A 22,193-nucleotide genomic window follows, 5' to 3' on the forward strand; every position below is an offset into this window, starting at 1 on the left:
CATGTCTCAAATTTGTTACAAAGAGTTATTAGCTTGGTACTTCCATAGCTCTATGCCATTGCTGTAACAAGCAAACAGTAACAGTAGCCACCGTCCCATCTTGGTCAGGTTGCAAGGCAGAATCAGAAACAAGTCTACCAAAAGATGTCATCTTTTATAATTTCTGGTTCTTTTATTTTAGTTGCTATTCATACAACCAAATACATATGTGCTCAGTAAGAAACTGAACCATTCGTGGGGGTTACACTCACGAACCTAGTCATGTGTTCTTTTTTCTTCCAGACATCCCCCATTTGAGACCAAAGCCAGTGTACATTACTACAACACGAGACGATGAAAACATTTACAGTACAAAAATTCCATACATGGCAGCTCGCGTTGTTTTTATTAAATAGATTGTAACTTTCTTTTTCAAAAAAAGTATCTAACTACAACACAAAACACTAAAAATGGAGTTGATGTACTGCCCAAAATCATGCAGGTATGCCATTCATCTTATCTTTTATGTAGGTAAAAATATGCTAACACGTACCAAAGTAATTGATTATTAGGGTTTTTGGTTCTTAAAGAATGTTGGTTATGGGGATTGGTTTTATTGGTGGGCTCTCTCTGTATTGCTGAGGTGTCAGAGGGAGCTCTGAGGTAGCACTTGCAGTGCTCTGTTGACATTGCCATGACAAGGCGATCTTGGGGGCCAGGGAGACATTTTGAGGAGGTGGCTGTGGTGTGCAGCCTCCTGGCCCCCTCTTATTTTCCCTCCTTTGATCAAGTACCGGTGACCTCAGAGCATAAGATCAGGTTGCCTTCACCAATCCCCAGCACCAGGAAGGCCCTCGGGAATCATGGAGGTGGGCCATGGGAAGGACCGCGAGACTGCCAAGTGCCCTCTTGGGATCTCAGGGGAAGGAGTGGAAAAGCATCTCAGGATTTCAGGATGCCATGATGGAATCCCTGCAAGAAAAGGCTGTCTCCCTCCAAGGCCTTCAGTGAAGACCTCTTTCTGTGTGGGGCCCGTGGTATATCTTCCCTCTCTTGCGGTCCTTGGTCACAGACAAATGGGGCTTTCCCAGCAGACTGAGTTGCTTAGGGACTTTGCACTGGGTAGAGCAGAACCACTTGAGGAGGTTCGAGAGCAGCTGCTTCATGGCAGGGACACGGTTTTATGCACAAAGTGTGGTCCACTTAGAGCAAGTTTGCTGATGCCCTGGAGTTCCCAGAAGCGTGACTAGGCCTGAGCCGGAAGAGTGACACACACCCGAGTGACAATGAGCATCTTCACAGAGAAGCACCGCTTTGATAAGAACTGACTGAAGAACTGGAGAAACTTCGTTTCAAAGAAGTCTGAGGGGGATATAATTGCAGTAAGAGCAACAAAAGACTTACTGAAGATTTTAAGAGAAAGATTTGGGGCGCCGGGGTGGCTCAATCGGTTAAGCGTCTGCCTTCGGCTCAGGTCATGATCCCGGGGTCCTGGAGTCAAGCCCCGCATAGGGCACTCTGCTCAGCGGGGAGTCTGTTTCTCCCTCTGCCTCTCCCCCTGCTGGTGCTTTCTCTCTCTCTCTCTCTCTCCCTCTCTCAAATCAATAAAATCTTTAAAATAAAATTAAAAACTTTAAATTCATTAGTTTAAACTTTTAATAGGTAAACTGTAAACAGTAATGATCACTGCTGAGAACAAAATTGATTTTCCAAAGGAATATCTGACAACACTGAGGAAAAATTCAAAGAAATGGAAATCAGAAATGAATAAATAAGATCTGAGGAGAGGTCCAGACCTACCTTACAAGTATCAGGAGGACAAAAGGAGAAAAAATCAGAAGTGATCATTGAACTAATGCAAAATTTACTTGAGCTGAAAAAAAGTCATGCCTTAGACTAACAAGGCCTTCGAGTCCCAGGGAGAATTAGCTAAACAGACACAAACCTAAACAGACATAAACCTATTTGACTTTAAGGAATTAAGAGAAAAATTATCAGAGTTCCAGACAGAAACCACAAGTTCCTTCTAGAAAATGAGACAGAGTAGCATTGAATTTTGAATCTAATCTATAACCCTCAGAGCTGAAAGAACTGTCAGTCTGTCTGTCTTTCTCTCTCTCTCTCAGAACCTTGCTTCATATCACATACATAAGCAGATGTCAGATTGATTTAAGTCCTAAATTGATTTAAGGTCTAAGTATTAAAAAAATAATAAAGAATTTAGTAGACAATCTAGGGGAATATATACATTTGGGAAGTGGTAGACCACCTTAGGTAGAGATAAGACCCGCAAGCCACAGAAAAAATGAGGTCCCACTTTACTTTACAAACTTGAAAAAGTTTGCATGTCAAAAGGTACAGTAAAGCCACACTCGGTCAACAGACGGTGAAAAGCATCTGTAACATCAGAGCTGTTAAAAGAGTTCATGCCTCTGATATATAGAGAGTGCCTACAAACCGATGAGAAGACAAACAGCCGATTGAAAAACAGACAAAAGGAGATGAAAGAGAAGTTCACGGAAGAGAAAATAGAAACGACCCTGAATTTCACTGAGCCAGGGAACACCATTAGTTCTGGACCATGCTGAGAGACCTTTATTCACCCATCAGGTAGGCAAAAATTTGTATGAAATCATAGATAAGAAACACAGTCCCATTCTTTGATAAATTTTACATTATATCTTGTGTGATTGTTAAGTCAATTCAAAGTAGTCTGTTTAAAGGCTGTGACTTTTTCCTACCTGGTTTCAAAATTTCAGAAAACCATCACTGAAAATAAGTTTCTCGTTCTTGAAGAATACATTTGGATGATGAAAAGTAGCAAGAATAGCAGATTAACCACGGATTCAAGGTTCCAGTTTTTTTCCTTCGTTGGTCATTCACACTTGTGAGTCATCTACTTTTATTATCTGGCTTTCTTAGTGTCCTAAAGGTCTGACCCCCGAATGAGTTTGGATGGTTGTATCATCCTAACAGAAGAAGACTCCATAACTCAAAGTGTCTTAAAGGTAAAAAAGAAGTATTTTAATCTCCTATAGAAGCAGCTCATGGCAGGGCTGGCAGAGAATGTGGGTTATTCACACTCTCTCCATGATTCTGTACAGTTTTCCCTACTCTGCCCTTTCCCTCTGGCAGGGTTGGCTTCCACTCCCTGCTGATTGTAAGACGGCGGCCAGCATCAGGGGCACTGCCTTCCTTGTTCGTGTTCAGAGACAACCCAGATATTTCTGTAAAGCTCTTACCTTTTGTCTGATGGGACAACCTAGTTTACTTGTCTCTCCTGGAACAGTAACAAGGCGCTGACTGATTCGAAGCTGGCTATGTGAATGGCCCACGAAACAGAACCGTTCCCTGGTCCTGTGGATGGGGCCAGCTTCCTGTGAGTCACCTGGGCTGCAGGGGAGGAAGCACACAGAGCCCTGGGGTTCCATTAAGGAGGGGGAGTGGATTCTGGCAGACAACTGTCCAGCCCAGCACTGCCACATGCTGCAGATGGCCGTACCTAGAAATGGTCACCGCCATCGTATAGACTCTCAGTAGGCCTCACAGTGAGTTGTTATAGTAGTCTTCTAGTGCCATTGCAGCAAATGACAAACTTTCAGTGGCTTGAAACAATACATTTTATGACCTTGCAGCTCTGGAAGTCAGAAGTTCAAAATCAGTCTCGGTGTGGTAAAATCAAGGTGTTGGCAGGTGTGCAGCTCTGCCTTCTGGAGGCTCTCGAGGAGAATCCATTTTCTTGCCTTGTCCAGCTTCTAGAGGCTTCCTGCATTCCCTGGCTTGTGGCCCTTCATCATATCACCTTTTCTCCCTCTGTTTCCATCTTCCCATGGCCTTGTGTCTGATCCTCCTGTCTCCTTATGGATACTCATGATTACATTGGGGCCACCCAGATGATCCAGGATAATCGCTCAATTAAATTTAGAATTTAATCACACCTTCTAAATCCCATTTGCCGGGTAAGGTGAGATACTCAAAGGTTCTGGGGATTAGGGCATGGACATCTTTGGGGGGGGGGGTCATTATTCAGCTAATCAGCTGCCTCCTGTACTCCTGTTTGTGCCTCGCAGCTGTGTTTCCCGCCTCATCTCACATGTGTCTCCTGTGTTTCTCTCTTCATTTGCATTGTACATGAGAAAAAGCAGCAATTTAAACAATTGAATAAGATTCTGGAGACAGAGTTGCAGGAATAAAAGCACATATAATTTCATTTGTCTCCTGAAAGTTTTTGTTTGGAATTTGAAATTTAATATAATTTTGCCTATGTAAAGTGAATATTAGTGAAACAGTTGATCCGAAATCTCTTTTCAAAGAATATACTGTTCTTGTAAAAGCCCTTCAAAACAATATTTTAAGTGCTGTTTCCAAATGGAGTTTATACTTTTGCCCTTATTATTGTATTGAAGGTCTGTTTGAGGGTGTGTGTGTGTGTGTGTGTGTGTGTGTGTGTGTGTGTGTGTTTTCCCAAAGTGAATTTGCTTCGGGATCTACTAATACCTTTAATTTTTCACCAGGGAGGAGATGAATTAGTGCATCTTCTAGACTAAGTTTTCTTAGCACTTGGAGAATCTGGTATAACAAATATTCATGGGAGAACGGAAGGACAGTGGCTCTTACATCCCATATACTTTTGACAGCAACAGCATAAACCTGAACAAACTGTACATTCTTGGTGCATCACTTCAGCTGAAAATGTGTTCTGTGAAGTATTCTTTAGTCCTTAGTAATTCATTTTTGTATGAGATAAAAGTACTTCAACATACATTAGAGAAAGCAGAGTGGTGATTTTAAAATTTCAGCAGTGACCATTTTTTAGCAGTTCTATCAGCATATTAATTGACGTTAAAACCCATCAAAGCCCATTTGGGAATGAAAAAGAAAGTTTGAGATGGTTCAGTTTTGTGTATGATATTTGTATTTATTTGTATGATAACACTTAGTTATACTTTTATTAAGTCTCAGTGCACCATTCAATAATGATTCGTGGGCTGTGGGTTTCCTGAAATTGTATTTCATGGAATGAGCAGTTAGAAAAAGTGAATCTGCACAGCCAAGGAAACAGTCAAAAAAACTAAGAGGCAGGGGCGCCTGGGTGGCACAGCGGTTAAGCGTCTGCCTTCGGCTCAGGGCGTGATCCCGGCATTATGGGATCGATCCCCACATCAGGCTCTTCTGCTGTGAGCCTGCTTCTTCCTCTCCCACTCCCCCTGCTTGTATTACCTCTCTCACTGGCTGTCTCTATCTCTGTCGAATAAATAAATAAAATCTTAAAAAAAAAAACAAACTAAGAGGCAGCCCACGGAATGGGAGAAGATATTTGCAAATGACACTACAGATCAAAGACTGGTATCCAAGATCTACAAAGAACTTCTCAAACTCAATATGCAAGAAACAAACAAATCAAAAAATGGGCAGAAGATATGAAGAGACACTTTTCCAATGAGGACATACAAATGGCTAACAGACACATGAAAAAAGGTTCAACATCATTAGCCATCAGGGAAATTTAAATCAAAACCACACTGGGATACCACCTTATGCCAGTTAGAATGGCAAAAATTGACAAGGGAGGAAACCACAAATGTTGGAGAGGATGTGGAGAAAGAGGATCCCTCCTACATTGTTGGTGCAAATGCAAGTTGGTACAGGCACTTTGGAAAACAGTGTGGAGGTCCCATAAAAAGTTAAAAATTGAGCTACCCTTTGATCCAGCCATTTCACTACTGGGTATTTACCCCAAAGATACAGACATAGTGAAGAGAAGGGCCATATGCACCCCAATGTTCATAGCAGCATTGTCCACAATAGCTAAATCATAGAAGGAGCCGAATGCCCTTCAACAGATTAAGAAGATGTGGTCCATATATACAATGGAATATTACTCAGCCATCAAAAAGAATGATTACACAAATTTTGCAGCAACATGGACGGGACTGAAAGAGATAATGCTAAGTGAAATAAGTCAAGCAGAGAGAGATAATTGTCATATAGTTTCACTCATTTGTGGAACATAAGAAGTAGGAAGATTGGTAGGAGAAGAAAGGGAAAAAGAAAGGGGGATAAACAAAAGGAATGAACCATGAGAGACTATGGACTCTGGGAAACAAACCGAGGGCTTGGGGAGGAGGGGATGGGATAGGCTGGTGATGGGTATTAAGGAGGCACGTATTGCATGGTACACTGGGTGTTTTACGCAAGTAATGTGTCATGGAACTTTGCATCAAAAACTAGGGATGTACTGTATGGTGACTAACATAATATAATAAAAAATATTATTATTAAAAAAAAGACAAAGAAGTGGTAATGGCTTTCTTCCAGACCGTTGGTGGTGGTGTGCGGCAAGAGATGGTGGCAGAGCTGGATGGCGGCGGCCTGCAGAGCCGGAGAAAAACCATTCCAACAGCAGCACCTTGTCTGACCGAAGACTCAGCAACTCCAGCCATTGTAGCATTGAAGAAGAGCACCGCCCCATGTATGAAATGGTGCAGCGGGTTCTCTTGTCAACGCGAGGTTATGTCACCTTTGTGAACGAAGTCTTTCATCAGGTTAGTGTGTGTGTGTGTGTGTGTGTGTGTGTGTGTGTGTGTGATAAGTTCATGAAATTGAAGAGACTTGTTCTTGGTCTTTTGCTCATAGTCCTGCAAGAAATACTACTGATGAGTTGGGCTACATTACTGGACTGAATAATGATCCCTCTAATCCTGCTTTTAATTTCTCATGTGGAGTGTTGTGATTTTGTGTATGATTCTTTAAGATTTTGTTTTTGTAAAATTCCTACATGTGGAGGGGAAATTCTATATCTGAGCAAATCATTCCAAAAATACCCTCACGTGTCGGTAAGAAACTTGAAACCCAGAGGTAGGTGGGAAGAAAGCTCTTGCTGAATACTCATCAACCAATGAACATGGCAAAGAGGAGCCCCAGGCCGGTGTTGTCCCAAGGGCCAGAGGGAGCTCTGTGGAGGCTCTGCAGATGGTTGTACTTTCCCTGCAAACACGCATGGCATGAACGTGTGATTGAGGTTTTTATGACGTAAGAGGAAAAGTTGGCTGGGGAGGGGAATAAGGGGAAAGCAAGGGATGACGCTGGTACAGCACCCTGGTGGTGGCCACTGTGGTGAGTGAAAAGGGAGGGGAAGTACAAACAAGAAAGCAGGTGCAAGTGCGGAAGAAGATGGCAGAGAGAGACCAGAGGCCGGGCAACGATTAGCAGCCCTGAGCTACAACCGGGGCTGGCTCTGCCCCCCCAGGGGCATTGTCCAGAGACATTTTTGGTCATCACAACTGGAGAGAGGGCAATGCTGCTGGCCTCTAGTGGGTAGTAGCCAGTGATTATCCTACAGGCATAGGACAGGGCCTGCACTAGCCCACGACAGGGAACATCAGGCCTCAAATGTTAGTCGTGCTGCTGTGGAGAAGCTCTGACAGAGGAAACAGAACCCGTGGTGCAGCGGAGAAAACAGCAGACCTGTGGTGTGGGCTGGAGCCACTGGCCACCTGCATCTTGGTACCGGTGCCCTGGGAGACAGAGCCTGGCTCTTTTGTGGGTGTGTGCATGTGATGGGGACTAGCTGTTGAGTCTGGGCACACGCACAGAAGGTGAGGCCCCTGAACGGCAGAGACCTGTGATCCGTGGGGAGAAGGGGAGGAGCCCTGTGCACACACGTGACCGGTGCATGCGCAGTATGAAGAGCTTTCCGAGGAGGGGCGAGACTTCTAGATAGCGATGAACCCTTTCACTTCTGAGACTGTCATTAAGGAAAAATCAACCAACAATGAAAGTCCCAGTGTAATCCACAGCAATCTGGAGGTGTTCACGTATTTTGTATTTTAGTGAATAAAAAGGTTAGACTTAAGAAAATATTAATGTAATATTCTCACTCCCTGACTGTGTCTCATTTCTTGGCCCCTGTTTTCTTTGACCCCAGATTCCAAGAATTGACCAAGTTCTGGGCTTGAGCCTCTTCTGCTGTAAGTCCACACTTGCCTCCTTCAGGCCCGGAGCCAGCAGCCATGTGGCGTGAGACTCTCACTCAAGCTTTTTGTCTGGACCTTGCTTCTTGTTTGCACACTTGCCTTTTAAAATGCCCCCTGGTGACGTTGACTGACATTCTAGTGGTGTCTTAATGATGATGAGGCCAGAGCTGAGCTTATTTTCTTCCCTAACATCAGCTTCTCCTCATGACTTGACCACTTGTTTAACGGGGCTCGTGTCCTTGTGTGCGTATTAATTTCAGCCCTCCCGTGCTTCTCGTCTCCAGCTCCTCCAGTGAGCCATCCCTGGACAAGCCATGCAGGGGGCTTTCTCACTCCTGCTCCCTCCTTTTCCTTTGGCCGTGGTTAGCAGCATGCTCCCTGGAGCCCCACACCTGCTGTGTCATCCCTTTCTAGCCTATACTGTATATGTCATGCTGCCAAAACATTGTTTTATCATAATAGTCCAGGACTTAAAAATCTACCCGAGTCTGTCCATTAACGTTGCCCTGTTGCGTTCCTGTTGTACCCACGGAAGGTACTTGGTAACCATTTAATTTGAGTTGAAGTCAGCAAGGTCATATAATTTAGGATAGAGGTCATATTCTTTATAGAGTAAAGGACTAGATCATAGTATTTCAGGCTTTGTTGATCACACAGACTCTGTTACAGCTATTTAGCTCTGTCTTTGTAGTGAGAAAGGAGACATGGACAACACATAACGAAGAAGCGTGGCTGCGTTCCCGGGGAACTTTATTTAGGAAAGTCACTTGGCAGGCTGGATTTGGATGACAGGCCATACTTTGCAGGCCCTGAACTGTAGCAATGTTTTAAGCTCTTGGACGCCAGTGCTTACTATAAGACTAGATATGATTGACAAAGCTTGTAAATTTTGCACACGAGATAATGCTAAACTGATGTGGTTTTACCTTTATTGTGTAAACTGTTAATTTACTATATGGAAAGTTTTGTCTGCATCCATTATTGACATTGCACCGCTGGCAGAGGGTGCTCTAAATTCTGCATTCCATTTAGTCCTCACTCCCATCTAAATTCAGTTCTGAAGTAGCTTGGGCCAAGTAGGTAACTGCAGACTACTTATGACCGAACTTCTGAGACATCTTTGTGCCGTGAAGCCAAAAAACATTTTATTTACACCTTCTCATTATTCTTCATCAAATCTAATTTGAAAGCATGTATGTGAAATTTAAAATGTAAGGGTTGTGCATGTGAAAATACTAAGTAGAGATTCTTGAAGGGGCGTGGGTTTTAACATTGCATTCTATTGCCTTCTTGAGGTCAATGATGTATTATTCTTTTTTGGGGGGGCAGGATTTTTTTGTCTGTTCTTTTTTTTTTTAATTAATAATATTTTTTTATTCTATTATGTTAGTCACCATACAGTACATCCCTAGTTTTTGATGTAAAGTTCCATGATTCATTACTTGCGTATAACACCCAGTGCACCATGCAATACGTGCCCTCCTTAATACCCATTACCAACCTATCCCATTCCCCCATCCCCCTCCCCTTTGAAGTCCTCAGTTTGTTTCCCAGAGTCCATAGTCTCTCATGTTTCATTCCCTCTTCTGTTTACCTTCCCTTTCTTCTCCTATGGATCTTCCTGCTTCTTATGTTCCATAAATGAGTGAAACCATATGATAATTGTCTTTCTCTGTATTGTTCTTTTCAGGATGGCAAAATGTGACTTGTTTCCTAGTGATTTCATTTTCAATTTTAAAGTGTTCATTGACTATTTAATATTTAGGCCTAAAGGCCATTAAAGTTTAAAATGTACATTCAGGAAGCTCGTGTTCTCAGTGAAGGAGGTAAGATGTGTGTGTATGCACCAGGGAACAGTGCATGATGGAAGAAGGTCAGATGTCCATGGGTGTGGTGTCGAAATAAATGCTGACAAGGGGCCCCGAGCGCAGAGAGGCTCGTGACAGGGGCTAACTGTGCAAGTGTCCTTGGCCTGGATGGTTCGGTAGGTTGCAGGCAGTGGAAATAGATGGTAAATGAGGGGAGATGAGGTTCAGTGGTGCTCAGGGCAGCCTCAGTTTACTGCTGCCCCCAGCAGGCAGGCTAGCAGTGAGTGGTAGAAGCTTCAGGTGGGGCAGTTCTGGTCTCGGGGTCACTCCGCTGGAAACTTGTCTTCTTACCAGTGTTTTTCTTACCTGTTGTGACCATTTGTAGGTCATGAAATCAACTTATCAAAAGCCAGTATTTTGGGGCGCTTGGGTGGCTCAGATGGGTAAGCGTCTGCCTTTGGCTCAGGTCATGATCTCCAGGTCCTGGGATCAAGCCCCACACTGGGCTCCCAGCTCAGCGAGGAGTCTGCTTCTCCCTCTCTCTCTCCCCCTGCTTGTGCTCTGTCTCTCTCTCCCAGATGAATAAATACAATCTTTAAAAAAAAGGCCAGTATTGTTTTAAAATAATGGAATAGAAGAGAATAGGATGGACTGAAACATTTCAGAGTACCCTGCATATTCTAAGGATTAGTATTTCTTTGTAAACCTTCTAAAACAACATTTATTATCCAAATGCATATATGCTTCTGTAAAATGTCTTACTTAGGTTATGGGTCTGAAAAGTTCAAAGCACTGCTCTAAAGGTTATTTGTCGATTATGTTGTTTTGTTGGTGTTGGTTTTGTTTTAAAAAATAACTTTATTTTTAAAAAAGTGAATATTCATTAGACAAATAGAGTCCCAAGCCAATCACTCAAAATACTGCCATTAAGCAACCCCTGTTGATGTTTGTAGAGTATCATTCCAGGTATTCCTACGTGTGTCTGTTTGACTGCTGGCCTGGCTAGCTAGAGAAGCAAATAAGAGCCTGGCAGAGCGGAGATGGGTAAGGCAGGATATAAACAGAGAGCAGCCTGGCAGACATACAGGAAGGCTTACAGAGAAGCTGATGGACATAAACTAACTGGCAGGCAGGCATAGAAGATGAGACAGGTAGGTGTAGACAGGCCAGCTGGCAGAGGTGGAAGTGAGCAGGGAGGTGTAGATGGACAGGTGCGTAGGTGCAGACAGACAGGCAGACAGAGAATTTGGCAGGCAGTTAAAGATGGACAGGGGCGCCTGGGTGGCACAGCGGTTAAGCGTCTGCCTTCGGCTCAGGGCGTGATCCCGGTGTTATGGGATCGAGCCCCACATCAGGCTCCTCTGCTATGAGCCTGCTTCTTCCTCTCCCACTCCCCCTGCTTGTGTTCCCTCTCTCGCTGGCTGTCTCTCTCTGTCAAATAAATAAATAAAATCTTTAAAAAAAAAAAAAAGATGGACACGCAGGCAGCCAGCCATGGATGGGTGAAGGTAAAACCAGACAGAGGTTGACTGAGGTAAAGGCAGAGACAATGGGAGGGTATGTGGAGGCACCGGGGTGGGGGTGAAGGATTGACAGGTAACTTTATGACAATGGAATCTTAATTCTTAATGATGCTTTTGTGCGTTTTTAATGAAGAGCTCTGAATTTTATTTTATTTGAATTTGACAGCAGAAAAAATAAAGAGAAACAGAATTGTAGAAATTCAAATAAACATTTCCTTTAACACAAGAAATATTAATTACCAAAATATTTATCTATAATGAGAAGATTAAAATCACATTAAGGTGGTGGCATCAGTTTTTATCCCCGTGGTGTAATTTTAGATAGCACTTATTGATTTCTTAAGAAATCTGAAGAAATTATCAGCCTGGTATTTTCTTCAGCCTCCTGTTCCCATCCACTTATTTCATTATATTATCAATTGTGAGCCTGAATTTACTATTATTTGCAGTCAGTTTTGGAATCCTGATGTGCAGAGTTGTTCAGTCTTGGTTCTGAATTTAGCTACACTCTCCTCCTGGTGTCCTGAGTCCTAACATGCTTGCTTTGATGCACTTCTTGGATGGCCTTTTTTGTCATTGAGTGGGTGTTTTCAAGAAGGTGTCTTGAGGCTCTAGTCCCTGAGTTCGTTTGTGATGACGAATGTTTACCTTTTGCTTTTCCACATGAAAAACAGTTTAACTGGGTATAATAATTTCAGATCACCCTTTCTTCCAATTAGGAATTTTCAAGTCAAAACTTTTCTAGAATTTTCAGTATGAATACCTTCAACATGTTTAAAGTAATAAAAGACAACTTGGAAATGTTTCCAGGAAACAAGAAATTATAACAAACGACTAAGCAGATTTGAATAATAAGGAAACAGAACTCCTAGAGATGAAAAAAAAAAGTAATAATTGAAATAGTAAAGGAAAACCTTAGTGGGTGAGTTTAATAGCAGGTTAGGTACAGCTGAGGACTGAATAAACAGAATGACAGACCTGAAGAAATTATCCCAACTGTCCCCCAGAGAGACAAAGATGAAAAATACGAGAGGTCGAGACATGGAGAATACGGTGAGAAGGTAGGAAGCGTGTGTTCCATTCTTCTCTATCCTTATTTTTTTGATCTGCTGTTCTGCAAGTTACTGAGAATATCCTACTATAACTGTGGATTGGTCTATTTTTTTTCAAAGTCTATCAGTATTTGCTATACACACACACACACACACACATATATATATTTGAGGCAAAATTATTAGTTTCAGTATGGACTCACAAATGTCATATGTTCCTTTGAACTGATTCTTTCATCAGGAAGAATTTTTTCTCTTTATTAATACTTTTTTTCCTTTTTGGCCTCAAAGTCAGTCTTGCCTATTCTTAATATAGCTCTACCAGTTTTCTTTTGGTTAGTGTTTGCATGGTGTATCTCTCTCTTTTTACTTTCAACCTCTCTACATCCGGATGTTTTTGGCGTCCCCTTATAAATGGCAAATGGTCTTTTAACAGTTATTAAAATCGAACCTTATAATTTCTATCTTTTGATTGGAGCATTGTTCCCTTTACAGTTGACATAACAACTACTGTCATGGTGTATAAGTTCACTATCTTACTTTCTGCTCTCTAATTGTATTGCTGATTGTATTGAATTCTCTCAGGCTGGTTGTTTTTAGCATCCCGTTTTTCTCTTCAAGCTTAGTGTTTTTACACTCATTTGTAGTATTTTATTGTTTGCATCCCTAACTTAAAATCTAGCATTAATTTCAACTTTTACCCTGTAAGTATGCACTCCAGTTCCATTTATTCCTTCTCAGTTCATATGCCCCTGCTATGTACAGATTTGCCTCAACTCACAATGCAGTTCTGTCCCGATAAAGCCATCAGAAGTTGAAAATAGAGTAAGTCAGAAATGCATTTAATACACCTACCCTACCGAACATCATAGCTAAGCCTCACCGACCCTGAGCATGCTCAGAACATTTACTTTAGCCTACAAGTTGGGCTATCTCATCTAACACAAAGCCTAGCTTATAATAAAGTGTTAAATATCTCATGGAATTTATTGGATACCATACTAGAAGTGAAAAAGAGAATGGTTATATGGGTACAAAATGGTAGTAAGTGTATCAGGTGTTTATCCTTGCGATCCCAGGGCTGACTGAGAGCTGTAGCCACTGCCACCGCCCAGCACCACAAGAGAGTGTCATACTACATATCCCTAGCCCAGGAAAAGATCAAAATTCAAAGTACAGTTTCTACTGAATATGCGTGACTTTCGCACTGTCATAACATTGAAAACTTCTGAGTTGAACTGTCCTAAGTTGAGGACCATCTGTATTTGAATTCCATATTATGAATATATTATTTATATGTGTACACATATATTATCTCTTTCATATTTATTATTTTACCCAGTTTTATTCTTTTATATATATATATATTCATATATATATATTTTATCCAATTAGAGTTATCCAAATAATTACCTGTTTATTGCACTTTCATCTCTTCCTAAATCTCTGATCCAGAATTATTTTCCTTCTGCCTAAAGAATAACTTTTAGTATTTCCCTTAGGTCAGATCTCCCGGTAAAAGTTTTTCTCATTTCTGTATCTGAAAATTTCTCTATTTTGCTTTTGGTTTTGAAGTGCAGTTTTTCTGGATATTGAATTCTACCCGGGCAGCTGTTCTCTCTTTGCGCATTGAATATTTGTTGCATTGTCTTTGAGAAGTCATGTGAGGTCACGTGGTAGCTCCTTTGGAGGAAATGTCTCTTTTTTCCTCTGGAAGCTTGTAAGATTTTCTGATTGTTCTTGGTTTTCAGCACTTTTACTGTAAGGTACCCTGTATTTACCCTGCTTGTTTGTGATTCTTGAGTCTGTGGATTGACATCTTTTACCAATTTTGGCAAAATTCTCGGGTATTCTCTCCTCAAATATCATTTCTGCCCTCTTTTGCTAATCTTCTTTCCTTGTGCCTCTGCAGCCAAGTATAGGAGCAGCTTTTCATTGTGTTCTCTCTCTTGCCTTCCTTTCTGAGTAGGCCGTCCTTTCGTCTCACCATGCTTCACTCTGGGTGTTTCCTTTGGTTTTTTCATCCTGTTTTCAGCCATGTCCATTCTGTTGTCAATCCATACCCACTGAGTTTGTCATTTTGGTTATTTTATTTTTCAATTCCATTTCCATTTCTTTTTGAAACTTTCTTTATCCTGATCTCCTATGTCTTTAAAGTATTGTCTGGTTTTTATTGTGGTGTTGTTAATGTTGACTTCTTTTCTCATATTTCTGATTTTTAATGAATATGCTACATATCATATTAACCAGACAGTTTGTACAAATCATTTGGGTTTTACTGTGACCTTATTTTCCTACAGAGAACATTTCTCTTTGCTTCTTACGAGGAGGATAACATGATATACCTTTGATTTTGGATTTGGATTACCTCATTGTCTACATTTGTCCAAACTCATCACATGGTTCACTTAACATTTGTGCATTTCCTGATTTATAAATTTTATGTTAAGTACCATAAAGAAATTTTGAACTCTAAGGAAGTGATATGCATGTTGAAATGTTTAGGGGTGAAATGTACTGATGTTTGCAGATTTCTTTGCAATGCATCAAAAATAAAATGGGTTGAAAGAAGGATAAATAGGGGTGGGTTGATAGGTATGTGGTAAGAAAATCTAGCAAATGCTAATGGTAGAATCTAGGCGGCAGTACATGGTATTCACTTTAAAGTATTTCTACTTTATTGTATGTGTGAAAATATTTGTAATACAATTTGGAACAACATTAGAGTGGGACAACATTGTACTTTGTCATATTCTTCTTTGTCTTTGTTGATTGTTCTTGAGATACAAGTCAGAATATTTGTTACATTGATATGTTACCTTCTTGTTATAACACAGACTCCTCTATTCTGGAATTTGATGTGACATCAATGGAAATATATATATTACATGAATCCTTGTTACACTAAAGTCTGCCTGTAATTGGATCCTGTAGCGTGAACATTAAGGACAGTATGAAATCTCTGAATCTTGAGATTTCAAGACCTAGAATCATCGCTAACTTACTTTGTAACCTTGGGAAAATATCTCATGTGTTCTGAGCCTCAGCTTAATTTTTCATCTATGGAATGAAAACACTTCTGTAGTATTGAGTTCCTCTCCTTTGTGTTTACCCCTCAGTCAGAAATATTCCTTAGAGCTAATACTCAAAAGGCAAATACATTTCTCCTTTACCGTTTTGTTTATATGTTTGGAATCTTACATTAAATCAGAAGTCTTACATGCATATGTGTAAAGAGAGTCTGTAATGTTCAAAAGTTCATGGGGTGCTCTGTGGCTCAGTCAGCTAAAGTCTGACTCTTGGTTTTGGCTCAGGCAGTGATCTCAGCATCATGGTATTGAGCCCCATGTCAGGCTCTGTGCTCAGTGCTGGAGTCTGCTTGCTCTCTCCCTCATCCCCTGCCCTTCCCCTGCTGGGCACATGCTCTCTCTCTCTCTCTCTCTCTCTCAAATAAATGTGAGAAATCGGAAAAAAGAAAGTTCACATCAATGTGCAAAGTGCTACAGCTGGCCAGAGGCTCTCTCTCATGTGTTTTCTGCGAGCTGCATTCACTAGCATACCAGTGAGTACAGACACCTGAGTACAGTCTTGACTCATTGGTATGCTGGTGAATGTGGGCTCCCAGAAAGGGATGGTAAGGTGGAAGGGAGGGGTGAAAAAGAAGGAAGGAAGAGAAAGACAAAGGGGAAGAAAAAAGAACGGCTCCAGTTATTAGCATTTGCCAACTTCTGTGGTGTAAATAATCCTTCCGTCACCAGCACGACATCCCTGCACATGGAGTTAGCGGAGGAGTGACAGTTGGCTGCAGCTGGCTGCAGTAGTCTGTCTGTTGTCTTATACTCAGTTTCTAATTCATTGGGCTGTACAACTGTTATGGTTTATGTAGCCACTTAAAGTATCTGTGTAGGCGTGCGTGTTGGCTAGTTTTGTGAAAAAAATATTCAGAATACAGAAGTTATTTGTAAATTGCATGACATTTTCTGGCCCAATTGAAAATGCCTTTTTTCTTCAGCAAGTTTGGTGTGCACAAAAATATCTGGCTCCGTATGTTTCAGAGGAAAGTCTGAACTTGGTGGTGGTGATTAGAAATGTCTGTTATGCGTCTGTTACAGTGATCTGAGCAGGTGTGGAGTTAAAGGGAGTCTTCTCTTTTTATTTTAGGCGTTTTTGTTGCCTTCCTGTGACATCGCTGTAACAAGGAAGGTAGTTCCAGTGTACAGAAAGTGGATCCTCCAGGACAAACCTGTGTTCATGGAAGAACCAGATAAAAAAGAAGCTGCCCTAGAAGATGCTGAAAAATTAGGATTTTCAGAGACTGACAGCAAAGAGGTAATACGTTGTCGCTTGTTTCAGCTGGGAGTACACGTATTTTAGCAAAGTCTACCCGATCGGGCGAGGGTGCCAGTCAGTGGGGCACAGGCCAAGCGGGGCTCTTTTATCGTAGTTGCTGCTCTCCAGTTGCTGAGTTCCGTGAGGACCTGCTTCAGTGAGGCTGCTTCTGGGCTGTCTTCAGGATCATTGGTCACCTCCTTACCCTCAGGCTAGGTCCGGCTGTGCATGGCAGCTTCGTCATTCACTGTGGCGGCAGAGTTGTTTTATGAACCATCGTATGTTCACACGTCTGCGTATGAGACTAAAAATGTCACTGCCGTATTGGTATTGACATGTTTAAACAAATAGCATTTGAGAAACTAAATTTAGAATGTTTTGGCAGTCTTGTCTTGTGCAGTGGCCTGCCCAGAGCAGCCGAAAGGACTAACCCAATAATGAGTGCTATCTCCTCTCTTAAGAAGCCTCACTTCAGGGCTGGGTGCTGTCCTCAGAGTGAGTGCTGCTGGAATGGAACTTTTCGTCCTGGTTAGGTAAAGCTAGAGGCTGGAAAAACCTAAAACGACACAGTGGGATCTCTTCCTGAAACAAAATATCTGTCATGTTTCTATTTCTGGCATGCTGTTTTGAAACTAGTCTGAGTAATTATTTTTTTTAAAGATTTTTATTTATTTATGCGACAGAGAGACAGCCAGCGAGAGAGGGAACATAGCAGGGGAGTGGGAGAGGAAGAAGCAGGCTCCCAGCGGAGGAGCCCAATGTGGGACTCGATCCCGGAACACCGGGATCACGCCCTGAGCCTAAGGCAGACACTTAAGCACTATGCTACCCAGGCGCCCCTGAGAAATTATTTCTAAAAGTGGGTGTTGCAGCAATTAACAACAAACATTTAAGACTATTTGTAATCAAAGGCATATCGCTTTTAAATATCTATATTAATTCCATAATTTTTGATTTTTTAATATTGGTGAAATCATTTTAATAACTGGTCATGAGGTCAAAACGAATAGATAAGCAAATGGAATTTATCACACATTTTAAAGGTCTGTTTTAGAGACTCATTCAGTCACTGGACCTGTGTTTATTTCTTCAGCACATACTAAACACTAGGCACTGTTTGAGATGCTGGAGGTGGTGAACAAAATGGAAAAAAGACTCGCCCTTCTAAAATCTCTATTCTCATGAACTTTGGTGAGTGTAAGGAATTAAATATGTGAACATGTACTTCTTCCCCCTCCGTTAACTGGTTTTTATCTCCTAAAGACCTCATCTGACGGTTCTCGTCATAAGCGATCTTCCAGTTGGGGACGAACATACTCCTTCACGGGTGCAGTGAGCAGAGGATGTGTGACGCAAGAAGAAAATAAGAACAGGAAAGCCGGGGCCCAGGCTATGCTGCAGGTACGTGGCTGGCCGGAAACATAAAGACCTCCGGTTGGAGTCCATTTGAACATTTTGTTTATTGTGATAGCATCATTAAAGTACAGTGATATTTGTATCTACCTGTCAGTAAACAGCTCTTAAGTTCTCATTCTGAGTTTTCTTCCTGACCGCTCATCTTCAGTTTGTAAAGATTTTTTTCTAGTCGAAGGAGACCTATGAGCCGGTTGCAGGTTTTTGAGAGGGATTATTACGCAGTGAATGTGAAATGACCGAGATCCAAATCTTAAAAAGCAAGTCCTGAACACATATGGGGAGTTAGTCCGTCATCTGGACTCTAATTTGCAAGACAAGCATGGTGATTCTATAATCCCATAAAGAATATTCTTCTTAAAAATTGCCTGTTTGATGATAAATGCTGTACTTTTTAAATCTTTATCTATATGAATATATAAAATAGAACCAGTGCCATTTGGGAACATTGGAAAGAACAGCTTTGGCTGATGACTTAATCTTCCCAGACCTCAGGATTTTACCTCAAAAATGGGGATTGGGAGATTGATTACCTCTTGGCTCCCATCTAGGTGGAAGGTTGTTAGGTCTCTAAGTGAAAACACAGAATGCCTCTTTTTCCCCTGCTCCCTGGCGCCCACCCTCTACCCCATATCCACCTGAGCTAGCATAGGCATAGCTTGCCTGTTGCCCAATTTTCAATGACATGCTTTTGTCATCCATCTCTCAGTAGGATTCCTTGTCATGGTATCCTTTTTGCTTTCAGGTTCATTAGCAGTTTAATACTCTGTAACTATTGAATCTTCTCATTTTTCAGTGAAAATCAGCAAATAATTGGAAATCAACTTGAAACAAAATGAAGATGATTTTACTTGAGTTGCTTCCAAGAACTCCGGTGCCAGTTGTTAGGAAAATCTGTGCCCTCACCAGAGAAGTGCATGCTGGAGTCCCTAGCCTGGGTCCCTTGGTATTCCTTGTCCTCCAAGTGGATTGCCATATGCCATCCTCAGCCATCCCACTGCCAGTATCTCCCTAGGTTCAGGAGAGTGTTAATTTGTTTTCTGAAAGGATCAGTTACATCGACTTGGCCAGACCAAGAAAAAATACTTTCCACTTGATTGTAGCACAACAGTGTTCAAAAATGTTTAGTTTGGATTCTAATAGCTGTGTTTGTTCTCTTTGTATCCAGTATCTTTGGTCCTTTCCTTGGTTCATTAGGAAAAAGTGGCCAAGTACAGGTTGAATAAGCTAGTACTCTTCTCCAGTTGCTGTTGAGAGGTACAATTTGGACGTATTAATTTCTTTTTAATTTTTACCTTAACCAGTACTGACATGGTAGTGAGAAAGATTCATGGAGTTGGCGTTTTGATCTTTTTTAAAAAAGAAAATGAGCGGAGAATATAATATATGAAGACTCCTCACTTTTACTTGGGAGTATGCAAAGTTTCCAATTCACATCAAGAAACCAAATACCTTGAGGGAAAGATCTGTCTTGCAGCAGATCGTCTATGCCCTACGTCTTCCAAACACATGGCCGCGAGGGGCAGCTGGGTGGCTCAGTTGGTTAAGCCTCCGACTCTTGATCTCTCAGCTCAGGTCTTGATCTCAGTCAGGGTAGTAAAAAAATAAAGTGGCCACTAAAATTATACTACCACTGCTATAGTTGGTTAGTCAAAAAGTTCTTTGTTTTCCTTTTTCCCACTTGAAAGCTAGGAAAGTCTTCACAATTGCTGTTATCATCTGTTACCAATTATTACAGTGCTTATTTAGTAATTCTTTCTAGAAAAGTAGGCCCTGACACCTTTTTAATCTTGCACAAGATAATCTTAGAGGCTGTCAATATCTAAATTCACCCACTTGACTTTTGAGCATGTTTATTTTAATTTCTTCAGTCCGTTTGTGCATCTATTTTAAGATGTTGTGTTGATAGATTTCATTCCCAGGTGAGCCAGAGAATTCTGTTTGTTCCCAGATCCTTTGAATTTGTACTGCTGAACACAAGGGAGACTTAAGAAGGCATAGGATCTAGGTAGATGGTACCCATCCACCTTCATCACCAGACTGACAACTCAGTCTCCTAAACTGAAGGGTCACTGGAGTCGTCTGTGTCAGTAGTAACACAGTGGTAACTTTACTGTAGTGCCCCTAAGCAGTCACTTACGACTACGTAACAGGCCACATCTGTGCGTCTCACAATTTTCTACTGAAACACCCCTGACAGGAACTTGTACCCCAAAGGTCTGAGGTAGAGTGTAGAGCTGTTGGCTGGTCATCTAAGTTTTTTTAAATCTGTTTTTATCTCAAGAATTCACATAGGTTTTATATCCTACTGCCTAATATCGTTCTCCTAGTCAAGGTATATGCACCTGGAAGCTATGTACTGTTGACCATGTGGCCTTGCCGGTTTCCTGCCTCCCTACAGCTACTAGAGATCTGCGCCCGTGTTGGGTGGTGCTGGCCGTGCTTCCTACCTGCAAAGTTCATGTGCTGGGAGATTTCACAGCAATCAGATGGTTTTTCCCAGCCACTGTCTGACCACTGCTCCTCTTCCTCTCCCCGTCCCCGACCCCAAAATTTCTCACCCAGAAGCAGTGATCCTATCTTACTGTTTTCCCCTTTTCTTTTGAGGTAATGTAAAAAGAAGTCTTCAGAAACTTTTCTGATTCATAAATTTTCTAAAGTTGCACTATTAATTTGTATTAATAATTTTTTTCTAGGAAAGGTCTTTCAAGTGTGTCAGGTGATTCTAAGAGAAGCATTTTAAAAAATCTTGAGTATGTGTTGGTGCCACTTGCCTTAGTTGAAATGACTCCAAGGTGATTGTTTAGTAGAGGGAAATTAATATCATTATCTTTAAGAAAAATTTGTTCAGATTTATGTGTTTAGTTCCATTTATATGTTTACTGTAAAATTTGTTGATTTCAAGGTATTTTTGACAAATGCAGCAAACGTCTTTTTGTTGGAACCATGTCCTGAAGTTCCCATGCTCTTAAGAGAACAAGCTGATGCCTGTAAAGCTGTTTTGATTATTTGTAGGTGCATGATAATGGAGCTTACAATGAATAAAAAGACATGGTAAGTTTATTTCAAATTCATTAATTCTGTAAAACATGTTTCTGTTTTTCAACATAATAATTAGAACGTGAAAGCCTCCACTTACTGATGGCTTTACAAAGTGAACAGTAAGATGATAATCAATCTTCTGTAACAGTTTCTGTGAATTATGAAGAAGGTAAGTATCCAGCACTTTGATAGTTTATTTTTATTATTGGCTTTAAAAATGTTACTGAATGAAAAGTAGTCATATTACTTAATAGTAGATTTTTCCATTTTAAATTGTCATCAGACTGCTTTGTGGAAAAGCAATGCAACTGGTGTTTTCTATCATTCTTCATAAGCCCAGGAGCGGTTGTTAATTGCTCTGAAATGCTGTTAACTGATTTTTATTGCTTCCAATTTGAAGCTTTGAATTCACTTTGGAAAACCAATTATCTGAAATGACAGACTGTCAGAATGACCGAATAATAGTACCGTCAAACATATAGTGGCATCATGAAAATGTGCTTATGCGAAATGTTTTCTTTTTTCTCCTTTGTTTTTGTTTGGTGTCTCTGTGTTTATAATACCCCGAAAGTACACAGTGCTGTGGGTTTTTCCCATGCCCCCGTCCCATGATGAGCACATCACTCCAGCTTAGGAGGTGCTTTCAGATGTTGTCAGCAACAGAGACCTCAGAGCCACTCTGTAACCCTCTTTCTTCATGCCCCTCAGTTCTAGTTGTAAAATGCCTCTCCAGCCTGTCCTTTACGTGTTCCTCCCACCCATCGCTGCCCTGGGGCGGCCTGGCTGGGTCAGCCCTGCTGTCAGTGGGCTTTGGCCTCTGTGCTCAGTGCTCAGGGCTGCTGCAAACCAGCTCTGGTGGCCACTTCCCTCCTGGAAGTCCTCAGTGGGGCCCCGTTACCACACCTGTGTTCTGAATGCTTTTTCTTTTCTTTTTTTTTTAAGTTTTATTTATTTATTTAACACAGATAGAGACAGCCAGCGAGAGAGGGAACACAAGCAGGGGGAGTGGGAGAGGAAGAAGCAGGCTCACAGTGGAGGAGCCCGATGCGGGGCTCGATCCCATAATGCTGG

At 41.4% G+C, this 22,193-nt stretch overlaps 1 protein-coding gene across 14 annotated transcripts in view; it reads left to right on the top strand.

Annotated features, from left to right (window-relative positions):
* LOC148108137 (ral guanine nucleotide dissociation stimulator-like) overlaps positions 1-22,193 on the top strand; it is a 56,832-nt gene that overhangs the window by 27,578 nt on the left and 7,061 nt on the right. For 6 of the 14 annotated variants that reach the window (XR_015721080.1, XM_087853841.1, XM_087853843.1 and 3 more), the window contains 5 exons: positions 283-481; positions 2,423-2,866; positions 6,298-6,524; positions 16,500-16,667; positions 16,783-21,134. The gene's annotated coding sequence lies outside the window, so the exon portion shown is untranslated. Of the gene's footprint in view, positions 1-282; positions 482-2,422; positions 2,867-6,297; positions 6,525-7,906; positions 7,950-16,499; positions 16,668-16,782; positions 21,135-22,193 lie in introns of all 14 variants that reach the window. The other 8 variants (XM_087853851.1, XM_087853852.1, XM_087853846.1 and 5 more) reach the window with 7 other exon arrangements.

Source organism: Ursus americanus, chromosome 22, assembly GCF_024610735.1.
Source record: "Ursus americanus isolate L20-20 chromosome 22, mUrsAme1.1.p, whole genome shotgun sequence".
NCBI lineage: Eukaryota > Metazoa > Chordata > Mammalia > Carnivora > Ursidae > Ursus > Ursus americanus.